The sequence below is a fragment of the Ovis aries genome, chromosome 7, assembly GCF_016772045.2.
Source record: "Ovis aries strain OAR_USU_Benz2616 breed Rambouillet chromosome 7, ARS-UI_Ramb_v3.0, whole genome shotgun sequence".
Lineage (NCBI taxonomy): Eukaryota > Metazoa > Chordata > Mammalia > Artiodactyla > Bovidae > Ovis > Ovis aries.
Genome location: NC_056060.1, coordinates 99,966,321 through 99,990,214, shown reverse-complemented (window position 1 = coordinate 99,990,214; position 23,894 = coordinate 99,966,321). Strand labels below are relative to the sequence as shown.

Sequence of the window (23,894 nt, the reverse complement as noted above, 5' to 3'; positions counted from 1 at the left end):
GTGTTGTGGACGACAATGGTTTGTCTTGAACGTTTGCAGTGACTCAAGGGCGGGAGATCGGGCTTTCCTGAACCTTCTGTTTCTCAAAAGCTCACTTCAGCAAGGTCATTCACAAGCCTACCAACATGGAGTTCAGTGTTCCTGGCTGGCATATTAGAGATGTTAATTTAGTCTTCTGTCTTTATTACATAATCCCGTTTGAAAGGAAAACTCCCCTAGTACCTTTCATCTGATTGCTCAGGGTCTCATGCCGTGATGTATAAAGTTTTACAGTAATTGAAAAATCAATGAACAACACCCCAGGCAGTAAATAAATCACAAATTCCATTGAGTTTCCATTCAGTTTTTAAAAATCCATTAATTCAAAACACTGACTGTCAACTTGTAAAACACTATAGCACAGTGTAAAATAACATCACCTAAAGTGTAAGAATGGGAAAGTGAGAATTAATTATATTTTAATTTTTAATGCACTTTCGACTGCTCAAAAGATATCAAACATTAACATAATTCAGTATATATGCTGGCATTTATTAAACCACTGATTCATGAACAAATTAAGCAACATATATTTTTTTAAGTATTAAAGATTCAATAGTGATAATTAACTTGAATGTCAAAGTGGAAAACATTACCAGCACATTCTGCAGAATTCCCCAAAGATTATGCAACCCATATGCTGAAGGATTGTGAAAGGTTGCAGTCAGCTACTTGATAATCCCAAGAGAGGTTGAAACACAGTATGCTTTCACTTATTCCAATAAATCAGTTAACTACTTGAGGATGGTGAAAAATCAGGACGCGAATTTCCATCCTTGATGCCACCTTTCAATCTAACAGAGAAAGGCCTGTTTCTTCTGTTTAGGCAGATCAAGCTGTATTGTGAAGGTTCTGGCTACAACATGGCCACCAACCCTGCAGAAGACAGCCGCACCAGAGGACTGCTTAGTCTGAAGGGCCATCACACGAGCTGGCGTTTCCTGGCTGAGGGCTTCGAATTTGAGGGACCTTCCTTGAATTTTGGTTCTTTAAGTACAAAAACTACCTCAAAATTAGCAGCAAATTGGGATGGTTTTTTCACTAAAAGGAAAGAACTGTCACTCTGGGGACTGAATTAGTGGATAAACCAAAAGGGATTAAACTAACGCATGCTGTTTTGTTGGGTCTTTGTCCTGGTTTTGAGAGTGAGCTTATTTGTGAAAGTCCATTTAGTTGGTGTTGGGATTGTGCACAGGAGTCCACGCTGCTAAAAAAAGAACCTACTGTCTTTGGAGTTTGCCAGCACGTTTGTCTATTCTGACAGGGCTCTTTGGTTTAAATTAGTTTGACGGCTGCAGTGATCAGATGAACCAGCTGATTTCTAGTGTCAGCTAAACACACCTCTAAGTTCCATTGGTTGATTAACTTTTTAAAGATTTATTTATTTCTTGCTGCACTGGGTCTTCATTGCTGCACAAAGGCTTTCTCTAGTTGCAGCAAACGGGGTTCCTTGGTGTGCGGCGCCTCTCCTTGCGGAGCAGACTCTGGGCACGCAGGCTTCAGTAACTGCGGGCTGTGGGCTCAGTATTTGCAGCCCACGGGCTCAGTTTTTCCAAGGCTTGTGGGATCTGCCTGGATCAGGGATCAACCCTGAGTCCCCTGCATTGACAGGCAGACTCCCCCCGCCACTGGACCACCGGGCAAGCCCGAATGAACTTTTTCCTATGTTCATAATGTTTCTGCAAATGAATCACTTCCACTCAAGGTTGTAATCTGCCTCACATCAGTGACCTCTGTGTGCGCGCACCCTGTAGAATCGCTTCGGCTCACAATTCGCAATTATTTATGCACAAAATTAGCAATCAGAATTTGCCATTTCTTTAAGTAATCCTGGGAGAAATAAATTTAGGACTGATCTGTTCTTTCAAAAATAACTTTTTTCTCCTTTATCGTAAAGGTTAAGATATTCATTATATATTATTCATAAAAATATAAAATTGAATATCTATTTTTTCAAAACTCCGCTCTCCAGATGTCACTTCATTTACCTTGGAGTGCACTCGCTTTATTTTTCAAATGCACACTGATATTTTTGCAAAAGTGTGATCATACTATGCCTGTTGTTTTAAAACTTGTTAAGGAACAAGTTATAGGGAATTCCCTGGTGGCCCAGTGGTTAAGATTCCCAGGTTTCACTGCCGAGGGCTTCGGTTCAATCCCTGGTTGGGGAACTAAGATCCTAGAAGCTGCAGGGTGTGGCAACAAACAAACAAACAAACAAACAAAAACCAAAAAACAACCATGTCTTATATCATGGCAGCCTTTCATGTTAATAAATATAGATTGACTTCATGACTTGGGCGGCTGTGTAATATTTTACTTTCTGTACCATTAGGCTCTTTCCGCTTTTTCACTATTTGGCTCAGATGGTAAAGAATCCGCCTACAGTGCAGGAGTCCCGAGTTCAGTCCCTGGGTGGAGAAGATCCCCTGGAGAAGGGCATGGCAACCCACTCCAGTATTCTTGCCTGGACAGACCATGGGGTCACAAAGAGTCAGAGGTAACACTTTCACACTTTTCAAATCCATATGTTGAAGTCTTAACCCTCGTTATGACTGTATTTGGAAACAGGGCTTTAAGAGCAATTCAGGCTAATAAGGGTGGAGCCTTAATCTAACGACTGGTGTCCTTGTAGGAAGAGGAGACGACGTCAGAGCAAAGCCACATGAGGACAGGGAGAAGGCGGCTGTCTGCAGGCCTGGAGGTCTCTAGAGAAAGCCACCCTGCTGCAACCTTGGCCTGAAGCATATATTAGATAAATTATGATACATTTCTTGAAAAGGGCTAGTTCAAAAATATTCCCTTCAGTATCTCCTCTTCTCATCAACCTGCCTCTATTTTCTTTTCTCCTTTTTCTCTTTTACACGTACTACCATATTCCCATCTAGAAGGTTTCTACCAAGGTATCTTATCACCATCAGCACATAATAATGTCTGCTTTCTGCACAAACGATATTTTCAGGCTTAATATCTTCACCACCATTTATTGAGATGAAATTTGCATTTCTTTGACTATTAATAAGAACACTATCTTCCCACATGATTATTTGCAAAGCTTGTTTTTGTGAATTGCATTTTCATTTTCCCATTTTATCAGGGAAGTCACATTTTTCTTATTCATTTATAAGAGCTCTTCATATGTCTTAAGGATTTTAGTCCAGACGACCTAGGCTTTGTTTTGTCTTGTTGGCTACACCACGAGGCTTGTGGGATGTTAGTTCCCCAAATAGGGATCACATCCCAGCCCCCTGCAGTAGAAGCCTGGAGTCCAAACCACTGGACTGCGGAAGAATTCCCTTAACGTAGGTTGCTTTCTGTTTTATTGTTGTTTTAATTTTTACCTTTGTTTTTGACAGTTTTCTATAATTCAGAAGTTTAAAAATTTAACCTAAGCAAAAATCTACGAGCAGTTTCCTTTTAGAATTTCTGACTTTGGTGTCATGTTTAGAAAGATCTCATTTGACTCAAGATTTTTAAAATACTCTTTTCTTATAGTGTTTCACGTGCTTTAAAAATACTTAATCTTTGATCCAACTAGAATTTGTCAATAAGAAAAACTATGGATACGACATAATTTTTCCTCCAAATTACCATTTATTTCCAATCATTGATTGAATAACCCATACTCCCTTCACTGATTTGGAATACCATACTTAGATCAAATACTGTTTCTGTACTCCATTCTATTCTGTCTACGTAGTTTTAAACCGGCGTTATGCCATTTAACTTACAATGGGTTACTGTGGACTTTTGTGGGCTTTTGTGATTATTGTGGACCATTTTAAATGGGCATGTTTACTTGAGTATTTTCATTTAAATGGCATTCTCAGGTCCTATTACAAGGTTAAAAACAATAGTCTGAATGGGATGAAGAAGGGCCTTTAGTTTCATCTCTGCTGCAGTTATGCTGAAGAAGTCTCTTTCACTGTCCCACCACGGCATCTCACGAGCACTATCTCTCTGCTAAGCTTTGTGTCCCCTCTGAATTGTGAGATCCTTGAAGGCATCTTGAATGCTATTTCCCTCACTTGGAATGAAAGTTTATCATCAGCATAGAGCACAGTACTTAGCATGCAGTTAAAAGATATTCTTGCTTTTTTTTTTTTTTAATAAAAAACAAGGAGCTATTTTTTGTTCTCCATTTTTTGGTAACTTTTTCATTTCTTTCAGTTGGGTTTTTTTTTTTTTTTTGTATTGAAATATCATTTCAATATGAACTCCAAATTCTCATAAATTATTTGTAACACAAACATCTATTTGTAAATTTTTTGTAAAACTATGACTTGAATTAGAGCATCTTTGCTTAATAAGCCTACTTTAAGTGACCCTATTCCAACAGATATTATTAAACTCATTACATTCTGTAATCAACCATGAATATTCATTGGAAGGACTGATGGTGAGGCTGAAGCTCCAATACTCTGGCCGCCTGATGTGAAAAGCTGACTTATTGGAAAAGACCCTGATGCTGGGAAAGATTGAAGGCGGGAGGAGAAGGGGACAACAGAGGATGAGATGGTTGGATGGTGTCACTGACTCAGTGGATGTGAGTTTGAGCAAGCTCCAGGAGACAGTGAAAGACAGGAAAGCCGGGCACTACGGTCCATGGGGTCACAGAGAGTCAGACAGACTTATCGACTAAGCAACAACAGGTGTGGCCAGGGGCCACCATGAGTGACTAAGAATCACTCAGGAAATTCCAAGGGTTTAGTGTTTGCCACCGAGATAGGATCAGAGACAAGGATCGGGCAAATTATTTATTGTACAACACACAGCATCAGGGCTCTTTAGAACCGGTCCCCAGCCTTGCTTTACTGCAGCCGCATGCCCTGGCTGAGGGTCCTGGAACATACCTTTTTTTTTTTCTTTCTCTAGTTGCAGCTCTCAGGCGTAGTTGCTCCTTGGTAACGGGATCTCAGTTGCCCAATCAGGGATTGCACCGTGTCCCCTAGATGGAAGGTGGATTCTTAACCACGAGACCACCAGGGAAGACCCACGTTGGTTCTGAGACCAGGCTGTCGAGCCTGGACTCCGCACATGCTGTTTCCTCTGCCTACATGTGTTTGCTCCTTTGTCTGCCAGTGAACTCCTTGTTTGTCAAGACCTAGGTGAGCAGCCCTCCCAGGCAGAGTTAATCTCCACCTCCCCAGCACCGCTAGCACTCCTTGTTTATTTACAGATTATCTCTGCCCTTTGTTCCTTGAGACATCTGTAGATACTGCTGGCATGTCACGCCGTCGCCGCTGAGGGAATGCTCCATGGAGTTTTGCCCACATTATTTGAAGTCCTATTTGTCTTTTTAGAAAGAGTCCTCTCGCCCTCCTTGGCTTCCGTCTTGGCCCCCTCACTCCTCACGTTCCAGCACATGACCCGGAGCTCAGCTTCCCTGCACACTGATGGTGAACTGAAGCTTGGAGACAGTTTTGGGTGAGGGAGGAAAGGACAGCTTGATTACTTAACCAGGCAGAGGGGGACACGGCGGGCTCCTGCCTCCAAAAACTATGCTTCCCTGGTGGTTCAGATGGTGAAGAATCCGCCTGCGATGCAGAAGACCCGGGTTTTATTTCTGGGTTGGGAAGGTCCCCTGGAGAAGGAAATGGCAGCTCACTCCAGTATGCTTGCCTAGAGAATTCCATGCACAGACCATGGGGTCACAGAGTCCACAGGACTGAGTGACTCACACACACACCAACCCATGAGGATTTGATGAGAAGTTTTAGAACAATGGTTCCAGGTTGGGTTGCTGACAAGATTAGGGGGTGAGCAGGTTTGTAATCCCTTAATCTGGTCTCAGCGCTTCCCTGACGGCTCAGCCTGCAATAAAGAATCCACCTGCAGTGCGGGAGACCTGGGTTCGATCCCTGGGTGGGGAAGATCCCCTGGAGAAGCGAATGGCCACCCACTCCAGCATTCTGGCCTGGAGAATCCCACGGACTATACAGTCCAAGGGGTCGCAAGCAGACACAATGACTGAGCGACCTTCACTTTCTTTTTTCTCTCTTAATCTGATGAGCTCCTCTCGTCCCTTTAATCTTGTTCGGGTAGTTTCTTGGCGCTGCTGCTGTTGCTGCTGAGTCACTTCAGTCGTGTCCGACTCTGTGTGACCCCATAGAAGGCAGCCCACCAGGCTCCCCCGTCCTTGGGATTCTCCAGGCAAGAACGCTGGGGTGGGGTGCCATTTCCTTCTCCAGTGCATGCAAGTGAAGAATGAAAGTGAAGTTGCTCAGTTGTGTCCGACTCAGCGACCCCATGGACTGCAGCCTACCAGGCTCCTCCGCTCATGGGATTTTCCAGGCAAGAGCACTGGAGTGGGTCTCCACTGCCTTCTCCGGGGTTTCTTGGCTGCTCCTCCCTTTATTAGCAGCTGTTTGACGACCTCTGGAATTCAGAGACGGTCCGGGAAGGCCAGGCTCCAAGCCCGGTGGCAGCTCCTCGTTACAAACATCCTTCCTGGCTACTGGTGCTGTTGTTGAGCTGCTAAGTCGTGTCTGACTTTTTTCGACCCCATGGATGCAGTGTGCCAGGCTTCCGTGTCCTTCACTGTCTCCCAGTTTGCTCAAACTCATGTCCATTGGGTCGGTGATGCCGTCCAACCATCTTATCCTCTGCTGCCCTCTTCTTTTGTCTTCAATCTTTCCGAACATCAGGGTCTTTTCCAGTGAGCTGGCTCTTTGCATCAGGTGGCCAAAGTATTAGAGCTTCAGCTTCAGCATCAGTCCTTCCAATGAATATTCAGGGTTATTTCCTTTAGGATTGACTGGTTTGATCTCCTTGCCGTCCCAGGGACTCTCGAGAATCTTCTCCAGCACCACATTTCCAGTGCTCAGCTTTGTCTATAGTCCAAACCTCACATCTATACACAACTATTGGCAAAACCATAGCTTTGACTCTGTGGACGCTTGTTGGCAAAGTGATGTCTCTGCTTTTTAATACACGGTCTAGATTTGTCATCGCTTTCCTTCCAAGGAGCAAGCGTCTTTTAATTTTATGCCTGCAGTCGCCATCCGCAGTGATACTGGAACCCAAGAAAATACAACCTGTCACTACATCATGTGCGATGCCAGGCTGGATGAATCACAAGCTGGAATCACGATTGCCGGGAGAAATACCAACAACCCCAGATATGCAGATAACACCACCCTTATGGCAGAAAGTGAAGAGGAGCTACAGAGCCTCTCGATGAGGGTGAAAGAGGGGAGGGATAAGCTTGGCTTGAAACTTAACATTCAAAAAACTAAGATCACGGCATCCGGTCCCATCAGTTCAAGGCAAATAGAAAGGGGAAAAGTGGAAACTGGTGGATGAGCTACCACTTAAGGTCTTGTGGCTGACAGTCCTGCCTGTGCGTCCGGGTCCTGGAAAACTCATGGGTGACACTGATGAGAAGACACGAGAAGTGAGGTGTGCTAGATGTCTAGGAGCAGGAAGTGGCGAAGTAGAATATTTCACTGGATGACGAGTCCCTTGGACTGCAAGGAGATCCAACCAGTCCATTCTGAAGGAGATCAGCCCTGGGATTTCTTTGGAAGGAATGATGCTAAAGCGGAAGCTCCAATACTTTGGCCACCTCATGCGAAGAGTTGACTCATTGGAAAAGACCCTGATGCTGGGAGGGATTGGGGGCAGGAGGAGAAGGGGACGACAGAGGGTGAGATGGCTGGACGGCATCATGGACTCGATGGACGTGAGTCTGAGTGAACTCCGCGGGAGCTGGTGATGGACAGGGAGGCCTGGCGTGCTGCAATTCATGGGGTCCCAAAGAGTCAGACACGACTGAGCGACTGAACTGAACTGAATGGATATTTATGAGGTTTGTAGTAAACAGACATGCTTATGTAGAACATTAGGAGGAAAGGTAATCACTACTATGATGAAAAAATATACTCATAAACTCAGACCCCAGAAAAACAGAAAAGAAAGAATGGGCCTCTGTAGAAATACTCCAAAATAGTATTTGTCATTGGGTAATGAAAACATGGGCAATTATTCCCCACATTCTTTGTAATTTCCTGTAAAACTTTTTTCTTGTATCAAGCATAGGCAGCATGCTTCACGTGCTTGGCAGGGTAGTTCCTCTCTGCACTCCTAAAAAGGTGGATGCGATCTAATTTAGATACTTCCATCTGCAACTGGAAACTACTGGTTGAAAAAAATGCACATTTTCGTTCTTTTGGAAATGAGACGAGGCAGTGAAAAGAGAAGTGCAGAAGGGAATAAGAGGGGAACAGAAAAACCAGCCACACTTGCCCCATACCTAAAAACAAGACACCACAAGCCTGGAGAATCACTAGGAAGAGAAAAGTCAATGGGATAAAGGAAGGTTTGAATGGAAACTTCCAATTCTTAAAAATGACACTTTCCTAGTCAAAGAAATGTAGCCTGAATATTGGGGATTTAGCTATTTGCTTATTAAATATTATTTTAAAAGAATAAAAGACTTGTGCTGTTTCACTGATCCCTTTCACTATAAGTTTAATTTATAAAACATACCACTTTCTGGAAGAGCTCTACTCATAACAGAGACTGGAAAACTCTTTCAGGGCATCTTGGGGAGAAATCTGATGTGAAGAGCTGACTCATTTGAAAAGACCCTGATGCTGGGAAAGATTGAGGGCAGGAAGAGAAGGGGACGACAGAGGATGAGATGTTTGGATGGCATCACCGACTCAATGGACCTGGCTTTGGGTAAACTCTAGGAGTTGGTGATGGACAGGGATGCCTGGCATGCTGCAGTTTATGGGGTCGCAAAGAGTCGGACACAACTGAGCGACTGAACTGAACTGGGGAGAAATGTTAGTCTGAGTAAGCTACCCAATAAAACTCATATAACCTTTTAAATACCTAGTTAGAATCCCTTTTTCCAAGGCCCTTAGGTAATGCCCTCAGCCTCCCCACAGAGCCCCCTTATAGGAGAGTAAACCTGACTGTCCTCCTAAAGACCCTCCTAACCGCGAACGTCATTACCAAGCATTACTGCTCACGTGCGCGTGTGCGCGCTCAGCTGCTCCAGTCGTGTCTGACTCTTTGCGACCCCGTGTCTCCCCCTGTCATCAATACCTTCCTCTGAATTCCAGTATTACTTTATACCTTCACTAGTCAGTTGTCATCTACTTTCTAACAATTTGTATACACGTTCGACCTTGGCGGCGGTGGTAGTGGTTTAGTCGCTAAGTCATGTCTGACTCTGCGACGCCATGGACCGCAGCCCGCCAGGCTCCTCTGTCCATGGGATCCTCCGGGCAAGAACGCTGGAGTGGGTTGCCATGCCCTCTTCCAGGGGATCTTCCCCACCTAGGGATCAAACTCGAGTCTCCTGCATTGGCAGACGATTCTTCACACACAGGACACAGAAATTAGGGAAGAGGGTCAGCAATAATGGGCTTGCCTGGTGGCTCAGTGGTAAACAGTCCATCTGCAGTGGAGGAGACACAGGAGACTCGGGTTCGATCCCTGGGTGGGAAGATCATCTGGAGGAGGCAGTGGCTACCACTCCAGTATTCTTGCCTGGAGAATCCCATGGACAGAGGAGGCTGGTGGGTTACAGTCCACGGGGTCACAAAGAGTCGGATAGGACTGAACTGGACACACGAGTGACTGAGCGTGATAAGGCATAAACAGGCCAGTTCAGCTCGGACAGAAGAACAATTCCTTGGGACTGCGTCCACATATTAAGGCACTCCAACCTAAGACATGTCGCCCCTCCTCCCCTTAAACAAAAAGCAGATCAAGGAATGAGGTGACTTCGAGTCGTTTATTTCTGTTTTCCAAAGGCACGTTGTCTTTCTTCTACTGCACAGGGACTGGCAGAAAATTCCTTAAGACTGAGAGAGTTGATTGACTTGTTACTCCAGTTTGCCTGAGTTAGTCGGTGAAGATTCCATCCTTCTCAATATGAAAGAGTTAGTTTTGACATGTTTGGCATAGACCAATGTTGACCTTGAAAATAAAAGTCAGGGAACTCACACTGGGGCTCTGTGGCCACCTGGAGGGGTGGGGAAGGGTGGAAGATGGGAAGTGGGAGGGAGTCTCAAGAGGGAAGGACATACGGCTCATTCATATTGATGCATGGCAGAAATCAAACCAACGCTGTAGAATAATCATCCTTCAATTAGAAATAAATTAAAAGAAATAAAAATAAAAGTCAGTTATTTGATGAGCAAAAACAGGGTTACCTGGGAATGAAGAAGGAACTGCAATCTGGGACAAGCAGGCTGTAGCCAAAGCCATATGTAAGCCCATAAACAAAGGAGAGGGAGGTGGCTTTATAGGGAAGAGGAGGACGCTGGGAGGGGTCGGTAAGACAGGGGAGGACAGGGAAGCCTGGTGCGCTGCAGTCCCTGGGGCCAAAGAGCTGGACGTGACTTTGTGACTGAACAACAATTAGACAACAGTATGAGTTTGGCGTAAGGACAGTTTCTCATCGGCTGCGGTGCTGGAGTGTGGGATTTCTTGTCACAGACGCAGCATCCGTCTTTTTCCTATCGGCGCATGGAATTGCTGGCTCCTTCTTATGATTCTTCTATGGCGTCTCCAGTAGACAGTTCTTCCTGTAACTGAGGCTAAGTGGTACGTGCATGAGAGACCCTTCTGGCCTCAAAAGCTCCATTTCGGTGAGGTTTCCCTCCTGTGATATTCATACCAGTTTAAAATTCTCATCATCACTGAAACGAACCGGACACCTCTAGGCTCTGGGACCATGACCTTGAGTGTGGAAATGTATTCACTCTTTCACTCATCCATTCTGTATCGTCTAGGACTCTTGGTTGTAAGTGACAAAGTCACGTGGCATCTGCTTAACTGAAATGAGGGATCCATGATGAGAGAGATACTGTGCTGTTTCCAGAATCCACACATAGAACCGAGGCTCCAGGAACAACTAGGTTCAGAGTTCTAAAACCTCTGTATCCCTCTTCTTCAACTCATATCTACTTTCATCCTTCTCTTTCCACAGGTAGCTTTTCTCTGCTTGTCCACCAGCTCCTGGACTGTAATATCTTGCAGTCCAGACACACAAAGAGAGACCAGCTTCTCTTTTTCAGTTCTAGCTCCAAAATTCCTAGAAAAGAAACTTGCTTGGCCTAGCTTGAGTCAGAGCTGGGCTGAGCACTGACCAGCTGAAGACGTGGCCGATTTGGGTCACATCCTTACCCTGGCCAATCAGATGGAGCCAGAACAGCAAGGCTATGCTGTATTAACAGGACCAGCCTGTGGGTTCAGAAAAGAGAAGGCAAATGAACCAGAACAAAAGTGCCCATTACGTAGTCTTTGTTCTATGGTTCGTTGTCGTTGCTCAGCTGAAAAGCCACGCCCAGCTCTTTGAGACCCCACGGACTGCAGCACGCCAGGTTCCTCTCTTCTCTGTTATCTCCTGGAATTCACTCAGATTCCTATCCACTGAGTCAGTGATGCCATCTAACAATTTCATCCTCTGCCGCCCCTTCTCCTCCTGCCTTCAATCTTTCCCAGCCTCAGGGGCTTTTCCAACAAATAGGCTCTTTGCATCAGGTGGCCAAAGTATTGAAGCTTCAGCTTTAGCATCAGTCCTTCCAGTGACTATTCAGGATTGATTTGCTTTAGGATTGACTGGTTTGATATCCTTGTGAATTATGTAGGTAGGTGCTATTTTCCCAGAAAACAAGTACTGCACGCACACACCCACCTACGTGGCGTCTAACTGCCTCTCGACACTCTTTCTGCTCGTGTTGTGCCTCAGCACCATTGCTTAAAGGCTCTTTTCTACGGTTCTCAGCTCCTGTCTCACGCCAATGTCTTTTTCATTCTTCACGGCCAGTCTGTTCACTTTATGAAGGTCAAGATTTCTGGGGTACTTTTTCCTGTGCAGAGAAGACATTCAAAAGTTTACTTTTATTTTTGTTTAACAGTAAAAAGTTTGCAGGGTCCAGTGAGCTGTCCATGTGGCGCTAGCGGTCAAGAGCCTGCTTGCCAGCACAGGAGACTTAAGAGATGAGGGTTCCATCCTTGGGTGGGAAGATCCCCTGGAGGAGGGCACGGCGATCCACTCCAGGATTCTTGCCTGGAGAATTCCATGGGCAGAGGAGACTGGCAGGCAGGCTGCAGTCCACGGGGTTGCAGAGAGTTGGACATGACTGAAGCGACTTAGCACGGCATGGCAGACTATGAGTATCAGATTGGCCCACACTGATTTGCATGGCCCATTAGTTAAGAATGGTTTTTACCTTTGCAAATGTTGGGAAAAATAGAAAGGAGAATAATATTTTATGACATGTGAAAATTCGAATTTCAGTTGCCATAGAGACCGTATGTTCTGGAATGTCTAAAATAATTTCTATGTGACCCTTTTCAGAAAGTTAACTGAGCCCTAGTTTAAAAGATTAGTGTGCAGTTTATTGAAATAACAAATTCAAAACCTTAGTGCAAGGTTAAAAAAAAAAAAAAAGCTTTAATCTTAAAAAAAAAAACATATGGTTACATGTCCATGAAACCACTACTACCACAATCAAGACACAGAACATTTTTATCACACCCAAGAGACCCTCCACACCTCCCCCCGACATAGAGCACTCTCCCCTCTGCTCTCAGCGCCAGGAAACCACTAGTTCATCACTATTTGTTAATTTGCATTTTCTAGAATTTAACATCAACAGAATCACCCCGCAAGTACTCTTCGGTGTCTGGCTTTTCTCACCCAGCACAGGTTTAGACTCATTCACGCTGCTGTATCTATCAGTAGGTTGCTCCTTTTTACCGCTATGCTTTTTTAAAACTAAGCTTTTTAATTTCTAGTTTAAAATTTTTATATTATGAAACATTTCAATACACCTAACAAAGAAGGCAAGACAGTCTTCCTGCTACATTCACATTACCCCGCTCTCAGTTCAGTTCAGTCGCTCAGTCGTGTCTGACTCTTTGCGACCCCATGGGCTGCGGCACGCCAGGGCTCCCTGTCCATCACCAACTTCTGGAGCTTGCTCAGACTCATGTCCATTGAGTCGGTGATGCCATCCAACCATCTCGTCCTCTGTCGTCCCCTTCTCCTCCGCCTTCTGTCTTTCCCAGCATCAGGGTCTTTTCTAACAAGTCATTTCGTACCCAGGTTTCAGTCCAGTTCAGTTCAGTCGCTCAATTGTGTCCGACTCTTTGCGACCCCATGAATCTCAGCATGCCAGGCCTCCCTGTCCATCACCAACTTCGAGAGTTCACCCAAACTCATGTGCATTGAGTCGGTGATGCCATCCAGCCATCTCATCCTCTGTCGTCCCCTTCTCCTCCTGTCCCCAATTCCTCCCAGCATCAGAGTCTTTTCCAATGAGTCAACTCTTCACATGAGGTGGCCAAAGTATTGGGGTTTCAGCCTTAGCATCAGTCTTTCCAATGAATACCCAAGACTGGTCTCCTTTAGGATGGACTGGTTGGATCTCCTTGCAGTCCAAGGGACTCTCAAGAGTCTCCGCCAACACCACAGTTCAAAAGCATCAATTCTTTGGCGCTCAGCTTTCTTCACTGTTCAACTCTCACATCCATACATGACTACGGGAAAAACTATAGCCTTGACTAGACAGACCTGAGTCGGCAAAGTAATGTCTCTGCTTTTGAATATACTATCTAGGTTGGTCATAACTTTCCTTCCAAGGAGTAAGCGTCTTTTAATTTAATGGCTGCAGTCACCATCTGCAGTTATTTTGGAGCCCCCCAAAATAAAGTCTGACACTGTTTCCACTGTTTCCCATCTATTTCCCATGAAATATTACCCAGCTTTAACAACTATCAACTCAGGGCCAATGCTCTCTCAACCATACTCTCACCCATTAACTTCCTCTCATATTTGCCAATCCTAGGCCTCACACTAGGCCTTGGAGAAGGAAATGGCAACCCACTCCAGTACTCTTTTCTGGAAAATCCCATGGACAGAGGACCCTGGTAGGCTACAGTCCATGGGGTCAAAAAGAGTCAGACATGACTAAGCGACTTCACTTTCACTTTTCTTTCAGGCCTCACACTACTTTACCTGCAAACATTTCAGCACGTGTTTCTAAGAGATACGGAGCCTTTAAAAATTTATAACTGCAACACCTTTATCATGTCCATAATGTCTGAACAATAATCCCTTAATTTTGTCTAATGTCCGGTGTTCAAATTCTCGGCTGTTTCATAAATGTCCTCATCTTTCTTACACAGTTTGTTTGAATCAGAATCCAAATAAGATCCAAGCATTACTTCTGGTCAGTGTGCCCCTCAAATCCCTTCTGTCTAACATTCTTATTCATCTACCTCTTTACTTCTGGCTGTGCAGGGTCTTCACTGCCGCGTGGGACTTTCTCTAGTTGCAGGGCACAGGCTTCTCATCGCGGTGGCGGCTTCCGTGGGGAGCCCGGGCCTGAGGGCAAGCGGGCCTAGCAGCTGCGGTTCCCAGGACCTAGAGCGAAGGCTCAGGGGTGCAGGGGTTTAGCTGACCCCAGGCGTGTGGGATCTTCCCAGATGAGGGATCAAATCAGTGTCCCCTCCTTGGCAGGCGGACTCTTAACCGCTGGACTGCTTGTGAAGTCCTTCGAGTCTCTGCCCCTCCACATCTCCTTTGGGCTCCTTGCTTTATTGTTATTGTTTTTTTCTTGTACTTTATTTGTTGATGAAGCCAGGCCGTCTGCGCCATGGCTTCCCACCGTCAGAGTTGCGCTGATTCTGTCCCCTACTGGTGTTTAAGATGTTCCTTTGTCCCTCCATTTCCTGAAAACTGGTTGTTGGGTATAAAGGAATAAATATTTAATTGCAGAACAATGCTTTAAAATATTCACGTTCAGATTACATAATTTGTGTTTTTAGTAATAATTTTTAGGAAACTTGAGTAATGTTTGCTCTCAGTTCATAAAGGTTGTTAATGGAACACTTCTCAACAAAATACAGGACCTCTTGCGGTAGGCAAATGACAGTCTGTGGGCTCGCCGTTCATTTTTGTAAATAAAGTTTTATTAGAACGCAGCCATGCCCATTCATTTATTTATTTATTGTCTCTGGCGGCTTTCCCAATTCAGTGGCAGAAACCAGGAGCTGTGGCACAGACCCTCTGGCCCACAAAACCTGAAACATCTACTCTCTGGCCCTTTAAGAAAAAGTTGGCTGACCTCTGCTCAGCATTTATACATTTTACATAAATTTATAAATTTAATACATTTCACTTTCTCTTTGGGTATTTCAGTTAACCCAAAATACTCAATCTTCTTAAGTATTGATTTTTACAAAACTAATGAATTATACCTAAAAGTATGGCAAACTTTAAATTATTACATCTTCTGAAACTTTGCCTAAACTATACAAGATTTCGACTTAGAAGCAGAAAGCTAAAGCAATTACTCATTTACACACTTTTAAATTGTTCTTATAAGGGGTCTCTTAGGTCTCAAATTTTCTCACACATCCACAGTAGAAAAAAAAATCAAATATGTCTGGACATCTTATTCTTTCTCACCTTTATTTATTTGGCTGCACCTGGCCTGAACTGCGGGCACGTGGGAGCTTCAGTCCTCACTGTGGCGCGTGGCACCCTTGGCTGAGGCACGTGGGGTCTGGTTCCCTGAGCAGGGATCACACCTGGGTCCCTGCGCTGGCAGCATGGAGTCTGGGACACCAGAGCAGCAGGGAAGCCCCTGCCCAGATCCCGCCTGATGACAGACGTCTTACTGGTGTGGGCCTGATTCTTCTCAACCTTCCACACACTGTTTTTCTGGAGTGGAAGGATACCAAACAGTGGGGAAGATGGCGACCAGAGGGGACCTGCTAAGGGAGAGAGGCGCTGCCCCAATTAACTGAGGTGACTTAGAGCTGGAGATTTTGATAGAACCCGAAAGCGGCAGATTCGCTTCTCTAGTTCTTACTGCGTTTCCTAACTAAGGATCTTTGAGCTTCCTGGAATTCTCCTCACCCCCAATATATTTCAGTTCAGTTCGGTCACTCAGTCGTGTCCAACTCTTTGCGACCCCATGGACTGCAGCACGCCAGGCCTCCCTGTCCATCACCAACTCCCGGAGTTCACTCAAACTCATGTCCATCGAGTTGGTGATGCCATCCAACCATCTCATCCTCTGTCGTCCCCGTCTCCTCCTGCCTTCAATCTTTCCCAGCATCAGGGTCTTTTCCAATGAGTCAGTTCTTCACATCAGGTGGCCAAAGTATTGGAGCTTCAGCTTCAGCACCAATCCTTCCAATGAATATTCAGGACTGGTCTCCTGTAGGATGGACTGGTTGGATCTCCTTGCAGTCCAAGGGACTCTCAAGAGTCTTCTCCAACACCACAGTTCAGAAGAATCAATTCTTTGGCACTCAGCTTTCCTTATGGTCCAACTCTCACATCCATACATGCATTTACTTATTTATACCAGCAAATACTTCAGTATGTATCTCTAACATATAAGAACTTTAAAAAAGTAACCTCAGTGCCATAGTACGTTAGTATGTCTAACAAATTTAACAAGAATTACTCGATGTCATCTAATACCCTATCCATTTTTAATTTTACCATGTATCTCAAAAAAGGTCCTTTTACAAATTTCCCAACCAGAATCATAATGGGGCCATATATCTCATTTGGTTGATACAACCCTAAACTCTTTTAATCTATTGCAGTCTCTCGTACCCTTAAAGATGCTGATTCATTGAAGAAACTGGGCTGTTTTCTATAATTTCCTACTCTCTAAATTTGGCTGATTGCTTCTAGATAGTAAAATGAAATGAAATGTTCAGTCATGTCCGACTTTGATCGACCCCGTGGACTGTAGCCCGCCAGGCTCTTCTGTCCACGGGACTGTCCAGGCAGCAACACTGGAGTGGGTTGCCATTTCCTTCTCCAGGCCATCGTCCTGACCCAGAGCTCAAACCTGGGTCTCCTGCATTGCAGGCAGACGCTTTACCACCTGAGCCTCCAGGGAAGCTCCCGGGTGAGGGTGCTACATAGTATGAACTCTTTAAATTGTTCCGTCACCATATGTTTCTGGTGACAGTCCCCATTAGATTCATTTTCCCTGAGTCAAGAATAGTTCATAAGTGGTGAATATATTCTCTAACCAGCAAAAATCTCTGAGCTCAAGAAGACCTTGAATTCTTCCATATTCCTAGCATGTTCAAAATGATACATTGTTTGAAGTTTGGCTATTTCACACAGCTTTGAGTCAGACTTGCAGTCACAACTCACATAATAGCTAACTTGTATTAAGTGCATTTGATGAGCTGTGTACAAGTCTAAGCACTCTACCTCTGTGCTCGTTTAACCTCCTAAACATTTTGCAGAGGAAACTGTCCACACACACACACAAATAATCAATAGTCAATCTAGAAAGGAAATGGAAATTTTTGTTTGAGTCAACCTGAGGATTGTAATCCAGGAGATGATCTCCCAGATAACTGAGAACTGTTCTGAAGAAGTATAGGAGGAGGCAGCATGTGTGTGATTTTGGTGAATGGTTATGCGCAATCCGGCCTTCCCCGGTGGCTCAGAGGGTAAAGAGTCTGCCTGCAATGCAGGAGATCCAGGTTCAACTCCTGGGTTGGGAACAACCCTTGGAGAAGGGAATGGCAACCCACTCCAGTATTCTTGCCTGGAGAATCCCTATGGACAGAGGAGCTTGCTGGGCTACAGTCCATGGGGTCACAAAGGCTTGGACACAACTAAGCGACTAACACTTTCACTTTCTTACATGCAATTAACTCTCATCTTGGTAGAAGTTACTGCTATTTGGGAAGAATAGATATCTTAGTTAATGATTTTAGTGCTTTTCTAAGTATAGGAAGATGCAAGAAATTGGGTTCATAATTCTGTAAAGCTCTAACTACCTGAGGGTCAGTTCTGTCCCATTCTCCCAGAGCACAGTCTCATCCTGATACTTGCCCTGAATTCCTTTCACAAATTCCTTTCAGTGGCTTCAGTGACTTGTGACTTGATTCTTGTAGAACTGGATGGTGGGCGACATTCTTTCTTTTACAATCCCCACCCTTTTGGTTTGAATTGTGACCAAGGTTTGGGAGGCATTTCACGACCAGTTTATCATGAGCTAGGAATGCTCTTTCCCAGATTAGGAAAAGATTTTCCTGATAGGCCACTCAATGTCCTGTTATTGGACTAGGTTTCTTTAACCGTAACCAAGAGCCTCTGGATTGCCTGTCTGTAAGATTTTCACTTTCAGTCCAGGCTGCTCGCGGGCTCCCTCCAGCTGTGGCGAGCGCGGCTCACTCTTCACTGCGGTGCTCCGGGCTCTCCTTGCAGGGCCTCTTTGCTGCACAGGCTCTGGGCACGGGGACTTCATAGTTGCGGCACATGGGCTCAGCGGCCCTGGCTCGTGGGCTCTAGTGCTTTAAGTCAAGTAGTTTTGGTGCGCAGGCTTAGTTGCTCTGAGATGTGTGGGATCCTTCTGGACCAGGGATAGAACCTCTGTCCCTGCATCACAGGAAGATTCTTAACCACTAGATCAGCAGGGAAGCCCTGGACGGCCTGTCTTACTAGTCTGCTACAGTTCAGGAAACGGTCCTCTCTCGTTGCTTCTTCCCCTATCTAGAATTACACTATTACAATGTTTGATCTTATAGAACTATGTATTTGATCAATCGCTTCAGGTCATCTAATCACATTACTTTAATCTGAGGTTCAGTCACACATTGTGTAACGCAAGAAATGATCTCACAGATCAGGCAGAATATAAGTAATATAGCTAGTAACACTAATAAGGTCATAAGCATGCGTTTAAGCCAAGAATTTCCATAATATGTGACCCAGTGTTCTCCCAAGTTCCTCTGACCAGTCTGTTCTGCACCAGTCACCATCTTTAAGGGAAATGACATATTGGCTTTGTATATAGAGTTCACCAAAGAAGTCTGCACTTACAAGCTGTGTGGTGGGTCATCAGTGACTCCCTTACAGGATTGTGAAAGGAATGTTATCTTCTAAGGAATTACCCAGTTGGCATCAGAAAAAAAACAAACAAACAAACAAAATAAGTTGATGGTCATGACTGAGCAGGCATTTCTGTCATTGGAACAGAGAGCGAGCCTGTGTGCTCGCAGTCGAGTCGCTCAGTCGTGTCCGACTCCTCGCAAGCCAGCAGACTTTAGCCCGCCAGGCTCTGCTGTCCCTGGGATTCTCCACGAAACAGTACTGGAGTGGGCTGCCATTTCCTTCTCCAGGGGATCTTCGCCACCCAGGGATCAAACCCTGGTCTCCTGTATTGCAGGCAGATTCTTCACCCACTGAGCCTCTTGGGAAGTCCTTCTCTTACTGGGAAGGGCTCCTTAATGCAAAATGCAGATACACAACGCACACTAGTGGGGAGGGAGGAGGGACAAGGGGTAGGGAAAATTTTCATTTCAATTTCTATCTTGCCCTAAAATATGGCTTTTTATTTCATCAAAACAAAGCTTGGGGAATCTGATTAATTTGACTCACTCAGCAGGTCAGGGTGTAAACTCAGGAGCGGAATCAGAATTCCCAATTCCTAGAACTTTCTGCTCTGAAGAACTAGCACCTCCACTCTCATCGTTTCCTGGTTCTCAAAGAAGCAAGCAGGTACTGACGACTGGGAGGAGGTCCCTTCCGCCCCGCCCCGCCCCGCCCCTTTCGTCCCGCCCCTTTTTATTCCGCCCCGCCCCCATGGCTGAGGACTAGGCTCAGGGAGCGACAGAGAAAACCACACTTCCCAGAGTGCACCGCCCCCGCAACGGCCTTACGGTCGGCCTCGGGCTCCCGGAGCCATCTTTGTGGGCTGAGGAGGCGGCGCGGCCTGGGACCATGGCGCTCTTCCCCGCCTTTGCGGGTGTCGCCGAGGCTCCGGACGGCGGGAGGAAAGGTGAGCCCCCGGGAGGGATGAAGAAGGCGCTCGGCGGGCTTGGAGGGGAGTGCCTTGGGCTGGCTCTCGGCGCTTGCCTTGAGTTTGTTTATCCGCTTGTATCCCAGAGTTCTCCGCGGCGCTGCAGGGCCTTCTGGGAGGCCGGCCTCTCGGCGGGCCTCTGGGCCGGAGTTGTGGCGTCCGGAGGCGGGGAGAGGCGGGAGGCGACGCGGGCCGGGGGCCTCCGTACAGCCCTTCCCGAGGCACGGTGGTGTTCTCACGGGGGGGACTCCGGATGCAAGTGCTGGGTGTCCTTCATTACAGCTTGCTTTCTCCCCCGTTTTACTTATTTCTGAATCGCTTACTGGGTGCCTGTCTTTTGTCCGAACCAGGGCTAGAAACTTAGGGTCCGAAGCCCAATCAAACGTAGTGGGCACAGCTGCTGGGAATAAGCACTGGCATCTATTCACTGAAGGCTGACTGTAGGTCAGGTAACGGTGTGACATGCTTTATTCAAGCCTTGAACATTCCCAGGAGCTCTGCGTTGTTAAAAATTGTGGCACACAGTGAGGAAACTGGGTCCTCTGTCCGACAGACGTTTTCCACCAAATCCTTATGGTGTCCTAACATGCTTCTCTGCCCTAGTGCCTCAGTCGTGTCCAGCCCTGTGTGACCCCACCGACTGTAGCCCACCAGGCTCCTCTATCCACAGGATTCTCCAGGCAAGAATACTGGAGTGGGTTGCCAAGACCTGCTCCAGGGGATCTTCCCAGCCAGGGATCAGACCCACATCTCCCGGCCTCTAGCATTGGCGGGCGGATTCTTTTTATCCCTGAGCCAACAGGGAAGCCTCTCTCTACCCTAGAATTTCCTGTCAGTTCAGTTCAATTCAGTCACTCAGTCTGACCGACTCTGCGCGCCCATGGACTGCAGCACACCAGGCCTCCCTGTCCATCACCAACTTCCAGAGCTTGCTCAAACTCATGTCCATTGAGTAGGTGATGCCATCCAACCATCTCATCCTCTGTTGTTCCCTTCTCCTCCTGCCCCCAATCTTTCCCAGCATCAGGGTCTTTTCCAGTGAGTCAGTTCTTCAAATCAGGTGGCCAAAGTATTGGAAGTTCAGCTTCAGCATCAGTCCTTCCAATGAACATTCAGGACTGATTTCCTTTAGGATGGATTGGTTGGATCTCCTTGCAGTCCAAGGGACTCTCGAGTCTTCCTCAGCACCACAGTTCAAAAGCATCAATTCTTAAGTGCTCAGCTTTCTTTATGGACCAACTCTCATATCCACACATGATTACTGGAAAAACCATAACTTTGACTAGATGGACCTTTGTTAGCAAAGTACTGTCTCTGCTTTTTAATATGCTGTCTAGGTTGGTCATACCTTTTCTTCCAAGGAGCAAGCATCTTTTAATTTCATGGCTGCAGTCACCATCTGCAGTGATTTTAGAACCCAAGAAAATAAAGTCTGTCACTGTTTCCATTGTTTCCCCGTCTCTTTGCCATGAAGTGATGGGGCTGATGCCATGATCTTAGTTTTTTGAATGTTGAGCTTTAAGCCAACTTTTTCACTCTCCTCTTTCACTTTTATCAAGAGGCTCTTTAGTTCCTCTTCACTTTCTGCCATAAGGATGGTGTAATCTGCATATCTGAGGTGATTGATATTTCTCCCAGCAATCTTGATTCCAGCTTGTGCTTTATTCAGCCTGACATTTGGCATGATGTACTCTGCATATAAGTTAAATAAGCAGAATGACAATATACAGCCTTGACGTACTCCTTTTCCTGTTTGGAACCAGTCTGTTGTTCCATGTCCAGTTCTAACTGTTGCTTCCTGACCTGCGTATGCAGATTTCTCAGGAGGCAAGTCAGGTGGTCTGATATCCCCATCTCTTGAAGAATTTTCCACAGTTTGTTGTCATCCACACAGTCAAAGGCTTTGGTCTAGTCGATAAAGCAGAAATAGATGTTTTTCTGAAACTCTCTTGCTTTTTCGATGATCCAGCGGATGTTGGCAATTTGATCTCTGGTTCCTCTGCCTTTTCTAAATCTAGCTTGAACATCTGGAAGTTCATGGTTCATGTACTGTTGAAGCCTGGCTTGGAGAATTTTGAGCATTACTTTACTAGCATGTGAGATGAGTGCAATTGTGCGGTAGTTTGAGCATTGTTTTGCATTGTCTTTCTTTGGGATTGGCATGAAATCTGACCTTTTCCAATCCTGTGGCCACTGCTGAGTTTTCCAAATTTGCTGGCATATTGAGTGCAGCACTTTCACAGCATCATCTTTCAGGATTTGAAAGAGCTCAACTGGAATTCCATCACCTCCACTAGCTTTGTTCGTAGTGATGCTTCCTAAGGCCCACTTGACTTTGAATTCCAGATCTGGCTCTAGGTGAGTGATCACACCATCGTTATTATTTGGGTCATGAAAATCTTCTTTTGTACAGTTCTTCTGTGTATTCTTGCCACCTCTTCTTAATATCTTCTGCTTCTGTTAGGTTCATGCCATTTCTGTCCTTTACTATGCCCATCTTTGCATGAAATGTTTCCTTGGTATCTCTTATTTTCTTGAAGGGATCTCTAGTCTTTCCGATTCTGTTCTTTTCCTCTATTTCTTTGCACTGATCACTGAGGAAGGCTTTCTTATCTCTCCTTGCTGTTCTTTGGATCTCTGCATTCAGATGCTTATATCTTTCCTTTTCTCCTTTGCCTTTCCCTTCGCTTCCTTTCACAGTTATTTTTAAGGCCTCCTCAGACAAGGATTTTGCCTTTTTGCATTTCTTTTTCTTGGAGACGGTCTTGATCCCTGTCTCCTGTAGAATGTCACAAACCTCCGTCCATGGTTCTTCAGGCACTCTATCAGATCTAATCCCTTGAATCTATTTCTCATTTCCACTGTATAATCATAAGGGGTTTGGTTTAGGTCATACCTGAATGGTCTAGTAGTTTTCCCTACTTTCTGCAATTTAAGTCTGAATTTGGTAATAAGGAGTTCATGATCGAGCCACAGTCAGCTCCCAGTCTTGTTTTTGCTGACTGTATAGAGCTTCTCCATCTTTGGCTGCAAAGAATATAATCAGTCTGATTTTTGTATTGACCATCTGGTATTGTCCATGTGTAGAGTCTTCTCTTGTGTTGTTGGAAGAGGGTGTTTGCTATGACCAGTGCATTCTCTTGGCAGAACTCTATTAGCCTTTGCCCTGCTTCATTCCGCATTCCAAGGCCAAATTTGCCTGTTACTCCAGGTGTTTCTTGACTTCCTACTTTTGCATTCCAGTCCCCTATAATGAAAAGAACATCTTTTTTGGGTGTTAGTTGTAGAAGGTCTTGTAGGTCTTCCTAGAACCGTTCATCTTGAGCTTCTTCAGCATTCCTTGTCAGGCCATAGACTTGGATTACTGTGCTATTGAATGGTTTGTCTTGGAAACAACAGAGATCATTCTGTCGTTTTTGAGATTGCATCCAAGTACTGCATTTTGGACTCTTGTTGACCGTGATGGCGACTCCGTTTCTTCTGAGGGAGTCCTGCCCGCAGCAGTAGGCACGCTACTATCTACTGTTTGACCCGTTGCAGTCCATTTTAGTTCACTGATTTCTGAAATGTTGACGTTCACTCTTGTCGTCTCCTGTTTGACCACTTCCAACTTGCCTTGATTCGTGGACCTAACATTCAGGGTTCCTATGCAATATTCCTCTTTACAGCATCAGACTCTACTTCCATCACCAGTCACATCCACAACTGAGTGTTATTGCTTTGGCCCGTCATTCTTTCTGGAGTTATTCCTCCACTGATCTCCAGTAGCATATTGGGCACCTGCCAGCCTGGGGAGTCCCTCCTCCAGTGCCCTGTCTGAAATAATAGGGAGGGGACACAGCCCCACCCATCAACAGAAAATTGGATTAAAGATTTATTGAGCATGGCCCCGCCCATCAGAACAAGGCCTCAGTCAGTGTCCCCCATCAGGAGGCTTCCATTACCCTCTTATCCTTCTCCATCAGAGGGCAGACAGACTGAAAACCACAGTCACAGAAAACTAACCAATCTGATCACATGGACCACAGCCTT

At 45.5% G+C, this 23,894-nt stretch overlaps 1 protein-coding gene and 1 long non-coding RNA gene across 2 annotated transcripts in view; one reads left to right on the top strand and one right to left on the bottom strand.

Annotated features, from left to right (window-relative positions):
- Window positions 1-9,771: 9,771 nt before the first annotated feature.
- On the bottom strand, window positions 9,772-19,547 carry LOC132660142 (uncharacterized). The gene is made up of 2 exons (XR_009601385.1): window positions 15,482-19,547; window positions 9,772-14,749 (listed from the first exon to the last, which is right to left on the bottom strand). It is a non-coding gene; the product is annotated as an uncharacterized LOC132660142 (long non-coding RNA).
- A 199-nt stretch (window positions 19,548-19,746) lies between these two features.
- NRDE2 (NRDE-2, necessary for RNA interference, domain containing) overlaps window positions 19,747-23,894 on the top strand; it is a 46,840-nt gene continuing 42,692 nt past the window's right edge. Inside the window, exon 1 of the mRNA XM_060418691.1 lies at window positions 19,747-19,841. The gene's annotated coding sequence lies outside the window, so the exon portion shown is untranslated. The remainder of the gene's footprint in view (window positions 19,842-23,894) is intronic.